Below are 6102 nucleotides of genomic sequence, written 5' to 3' on the forward strand. Positions count from 1 at the left end.
AAAATTTGTTACATTTGTAAATTCCTGACTTGGTATATTACTGGCCATTCCTCTGCATCCCCAAGGTTAATTATACATCAGTGTTGTAAGGTGACTTGTAGGTTTTCCTACTACCTGGGTTACAGTAGCTCTGGTTTATTGATGTGGGTATTGAGAGACAGGACTGCTGATCCCGAAGCTGCATCCTCTAGGCTCTGGACAGGGTGCCAATCCACTGCAGGGCTTTAGTTATTCCCTTCTCTCATACATATACAATAATGTCTGATTAGATGCCCAGCTGGCCGATAGCACCTGAATTTTAAAACTGGTGGGTTAGCGTAATAGACAACTGTGCCACTTAAGCACCTTAAATATAAATGAAAACATTGGCTAGATGATTGCAGGTACAAAAATGCTCTACATGATTTACTTATACCACTCCTCCCTTATTCCCTACAGGTGGATGCAATAATGTACAACCTTAGGACAAAACCAGTAAGTAAGAAAGGATACAGTTTTGCAGCTCGTACTGCTCCTCGTTTTCTCCCCCCTCTCCAGGTACTAAGAATTTTTAAAATTCATATTTTGGACAGTAGTTTGAACAATGTAAATGAAAATGTAAATTTTTCAACAACACTATATGGCCAAACACATGTGGACACCCTTCATAATTACTGAGTTTGGGTGTTTCAGCCAAACCGATTGCTAACAGGTGTATAGAACCTATTATATAAACATTTTATATAGTCAGTTACTGTAAGTCAAATGTTGTTGTCAGTTTACATAAAAATAAGGGCTTCATTAAAAAATACAGAATGCTTTTGGAAAAACATACATTTTAAAGTGCTTAATTGTAAAATAAGCTAATAAAAAGTATACTTTTGAGTTTTCACTTTTTATATCTTAACCAATCTATTCTTGTCTGATAGTTTAATAGTTTATTGGTTATAGGCCCAGGTGTGGGTAGGACACGTCTGGGTCTGAACCTGGACCATGGTCTGCCTTTTAGAGACCCCAGCAGTTAGGTTGAAAACCAGATGGGCATTATTTGGGTGGTGGATCATTCTCAGCACTGCAGTGACACTGACATGGTGGTGGTGTGTTAGTGTGTGTTGTGCTGGTAGAGTGGACCGTGAGTGGACACGGTATTTAAAGACTCCAGCAGCGCTGCTGTGTCTGATCCACTCAAACCAGCACAACACACACCAACACACCACCACCATGTCAGTGTCACTGCACTATTGAGAATGGTCCACCACCTAAATAATACCTACTTTTTGGGGGTCCTGACCATTGAAGAACAGGGTGAAAGCACGCTAAAAAAGTATGTAGAGAAATAGTGGAGCTGATAAAATGGACAGTGTAGAAACAAGAAGGTGGTTTTAATGTTATGGCTGATCGGTGTATGTGCTTAAGTAGCTGTGTTAAATGCTTAGAATTTATAGAAATCTCTTTAGTCTTCAATACAATCAAGATATTGGTCTGATTAATTATTGTTAAAAGTTATCAGTGGAGACTAATTTTTGACAGATGCTGCTCTCTTTTAGACAGTGACCCCCTCACCCCAGAAATACCAGCAGGACTGGAGTGTATCACAGGAGTGCTCTCCAGGAAAAGCTCCATTTAATTCCACCTCAAGAGGTTTGGCTCCACGTCTGCTTCTGTCAGCTGCAGCCCTGGGTAAGCTTCTCATTACTGATGGACATCTAATGCTATATTAAATCTACCACTCTGATCAAACCAAAACCTCTAGGAACACAGCACTCATACACACAAGACCTATACCTATGGCCAAAATTACAGATATGTGGACTTCTGACCATAAACTTGTTAGACATCCAATTTCAAAACTATATAATATGGAGTTTGAAAAGGCTTTCCACTAGATTTTGTCTCTAGATTGTGTCCGTGAAAAGTAGTTAGAGACATTGGACTACAAAGCCTACCTTGCAATCGATGTCTCAATTCATACCAAAGGTGTTCGTTGCAGTTAAGGTCAGGGCTCTGTGCAGGCTACTGAAGTTCCTCCACACCAAGCTCATCAAATCATGTCTTAATGGACCTAGCTTTATGCACTAAAGTACATTCAGGACTCTTTTTACATTCAGTCGTCATATGTTTGCCCTGGCAATGCTGCTAGGTGGTGTCATGACATGGGAATGTCAGCTGTCAAAATGCAAATAAAATAGTTCCCTACAAGATGTTCCATGTGTTATCTGCTCAACTTCATTTCATTTGTTAATGAAAATCCATTCCTGCATTTCAGGTATGCAACACATTTCAAAAAAAGTTGAGACAGGGGCAATTTATGGCTATTAATGAGGTGACAGAACTAAATAATGATGTGATTTTAAACAGGTGATGTCAACAGGTGATTGTAATTATGGTTTGGTACAAAATCAGCATCCAGTAAAGACTGATAAGCAAAGATGATCAGAGGATCTCTAGTTTGTCAACAAATGTGTGAGAAAATGATTGAAATGTTTAAAAACAATGTACCTCAAAGAAAGCTTGGAAAGGATTTGCACATTTCTCCCTCTACAGTGCATAATATCATTAAATGATTCAAGGAATCGGGAGGAATTTCAGTGCATAAAAGCCAAATGCGCAGACTTAAGATCCCTCAGGCGGCACTGCATCAAGAACCGCCACTCAACAATAGCTGATACACTGCCTGGCCAAAAGAAAATGTCACACACCCTAATATTTCGTTGGACCGCCTTTAGCTTTGATTACAGCATGAGTTCGCTGTGGCATTGTTTTCACAAGCTTCTGCAATGTCACAACATTTATTTCTGTCCAGAGTTGCATTAATTTTTCCCTTGTATTGATGATGGGAGATTTGGATCACTGCGCAAAGTCTTCTCCAGCACATCACAAAGATTCTCAATGGGGTTCAGGTCTGGACTCTGTGGTGCCCAATCCATGTGTGAAAATGATGTCTCATGCTCCCTGAACCACTCTTTCACAATTTGAGCCCGATGAATCCTGGCATTGTCATCTTGGAATATGCCCGTGCCATCAGGGAAGAAAAAATCCATTGATTGAATAACCTGGTCGTTCAGTATATTCAGGTAGTCAGCTGACCTCATTCTTTGGGCACCTAACGTTGCTGAACCTAGACCTGACCAGAGCCGTAGATAGAGAGAGTTGCGACACTCCTTGATCTCGCCGCCACGCGGTCACGTGGTTCATGTAACCCTCCAATAGTTCCAAACAAACCCGGCGCTGTCATGTTCTCCTATGGGACAGGGAGCAGTGAATGAAATATTAAAAGCTAAATAATAAACATTTGTACAATTTCTGGGTATTTTCAACTGCGTTTACATTTACTGCATCTGCTTTAATGTCAATCTGGTATATGAAGTGGAAGATTGATGTTTATAATGACTTGTTAATAGGTCGTTCTTGTTAGCACACAGTACATTATATTAGCATACATTACATAATGCGATATCATTAAGTAGTAGAGACAATATACAGTACAGAGATTAAAGAGTTTTTTTTTTTTTTTTGTTCATTGCATAAACTAGCAACGGTCATTTACACTTCTGTGATGCAGCATTAATGCAGAAAAGTACATTGAGAGCTTAGAGCAACATATGCTGCCTTCAAGACGTCATCTTTTCCAGGGACGTCCAAAACCACATACTGCACACATTACAAAAGAAGAAGAGGGTACGGGTACTGTACTGACCTGCCTGCAGTCCTGACCTGTCCCCAATAGTGAATGTGTGGAGAATTTTGAAATGAAAAATGGGACGACGACGACCCCGTACTGTTGCACATCTTTAGACGTGTTTGCAGGAAGAATGGGACAAAATAAAAGCTGAAACACTAAATCACTTGGTCTCCTCGGTGCCAAAACATCTTTTAAGTGTGGTGAAAAGGAATGGCAACAATATAAAGTGGTAAATGGAATGTGTTGCAGGAATGTGTTATTAATAAATGAAATAAAGTTGATCAGACAAAACATTCAATATTTCAGGTTCATCCTGTCTGCAATCAAATACAAGTCAAAGTAAATGTAAGTTTGTGTTATTTTTTTTGCATCTTCCATGCTGTCCCAACTTTTTCTCATTTGGGGTTGTAGTACGATCTTTTAAATGATTTAATTGTTAATTTTGTGTGCTTGTGAGTTTTTGCCATTATTCAGGAATTTGGATCCTCACTTTCTTAGCACATTACCATTCAAATTAGTAGATTAATATTTTACATACCTTGGCCTTAAAATCCCCAGGAATCCTAAATTTTTTAGGATCTTTGGACAAACTCAAGGAGAATATTGAACAATGGAAATTACTTCTGCTATCCTTGATAGGCCGCATTAATGCTATTAAAATGGTCACACTACCAAAGTTTTTGTACCTTTTTCAAAATCTTCCCGTATAACTACCAGCTACATTCTTTAGGAAACTTGACTCAGCAATTTTATCGTTTGTCTGGGCAAACAAAATGGCTCGGATCTCAAGGATTCATCTTCGGAAGCCATTAAGGAAGGGAGGCCTGGGCTTACCTCAGTTTAAATTTTTCCACTGGGCAGCAAATGCTAGGGCTCTTGCTTTCTGGAATTGGGCCTCTCCTCACAAAGCCACATCCCTAGAGTTACCACGCTGGGTCAGTCAAGAAGAGAGGTAAATTGCAAAATCCTCTCTTCCTGCTCTGCTTTTTGCTGAGGTGAGGTATGGAAGTTTACAAATCAGTAAAAACTTTGTAGTCAAAAACTCATTAAAAATTCTGACTCAGATTAGAACTTATTGTAAAGTGCCATCTATATCCATTCATAGTCCTATTTTGTGTAACCACTCTGTTCCTCCCTCACTATAATAAGGGCCTCCGATGTATTGGGGATTTGTATATTGATGATATATTTGCCACATTTGCTCAGTTGAGTGAAAGATTTGATCTTCCAAATACACATTTTTCCGCTACCTACAGGTTAGATGTTATGCTCAAAATCATATCCCAAATTACATTTCAAAACCTGTCGTTCACCCAATTTCTGATTTTTTTCTCTCAAGTTCCATCAATTGTCATTTAATTACTCAGTTTGTGCCACTTGTATCTCCATCCCCAGATACCAATACGTACAGGGAGGAATGGGCCAGGGAAATTGGTACTTCAATAACAGAGGCTCCATGTCTCAGAAGATGGCTATCTGAGATGACCAGGTTTGCTCAACTAGGACGACGGTTGAGGTGCTCCAGTGCAATTGCACTGGGGCGATCTCTTTCTGTTTGAAAGGTATTTTTGGATGCACTTAAGAGGCCATAATCTTATTTTATTTGTTTATTTTTCTTTTTTAATCTAATTCTTGTTTTTATCATTTATTTATTTATTTATATATATATTTTATTTATCTATTTTCCATTTTCTAAATGCATTATCTATGTACTGTGGATTTTTTTTGTTCATTGTTGATCTTTGATGTTTGTTGTTTGAAAACTTAAATAAAATATTAATTAAAAAAAAGTCTGTGTTGTCAGTCATTTATTTATTTAGAAGAGAGATGACCTGTGGGAGGAAACTGCTCTTGAATCAGGCAAGTTGATTTAGGATGCCCTTTCTGATGCAACCCTTCTATTTCCATCCAGGCCTGGCACACTGACAAGTGCATCTCCAACTGGCTAGGATGTTTCAGTCATGAAATGAAGCACAAACCTTAATTTGCAAGAGCTCAATAAACCAGTAATGCCTTCTATGGGAATCTGACAGTAAACTTGTTAAAAATTAAGTGTGGGACTTTTCTCACCATCATTTAATTATCTTTGTTGTATTACAAATACAATTGATGCAGTACTTGGGTGCAGTTGACTTTAGTGCTGCACATCTGTAGTAAAACCCAGGTTTAAACGGCCAAAGATGCTTTTGTATAATAAACATAATGGTAATACAGGTGTTTGGTTACTACAGTACATGAGACTGACGTCACAAGTAGACCAAGTGCAGTGTATCATGTGAACGTTCTTTTATTACGGCGCGGAGTCATTTGGAGCTTGTTAGTTTAGAAAAATGCTGTGAAATCGTGTTCTTGTTAGAGAAGTGTGCTCTAAAATGCCTAAAAAGGTAAGTAAACGTTATATTTTATTAATGTAATGAATACTAATTAACTAATTTATTTAG

At 38.4% G+C, this 6102-nt stretch overlaps 1 long non-coding RNA gene across 2 annotated transcripts; it reads left to right on the forward strand.

The window, feature by feature from the left end:
* The first annotated feature begins 437 nt into the window (after positions 1-437).
* LOC134319554 (uncharacterized) lies at positions 438-5432 on the forward strand. Of its 2 annotated transcripts, XR_010013535.1 has the most exons (4): positions 438-537; positions 1527-1659; positions 3968-4006; positions 5057-5432. It is a non-coding gene; the product is annotated as an uncharacterized LOC134319554 (long non-coding RNA). The 2 variants fall into 2 exon arrangements; XR_010013534.1 differs by lacking the exon at positions 3968-4006 and having other exon boundaries at positions 5057-5426.
* Positions 5433-6102: the final 670 nt, after the last annotated feature.

Source organism: Trichomycterus rosablanca, chromosome 1, assembly GCF_030014385.1.
Source record: "Trichomycterus rosablanca isolate fTriRos1 chromosome 1, fTriRos1.hap1, whole genome shotgun sequence".
NCBI lineage: Eukaryota > Metazoa > Chordata > Actinopteri > Siluriformes > Trichomycteridae > Trichomycterus > Trichomycterus rosablanca.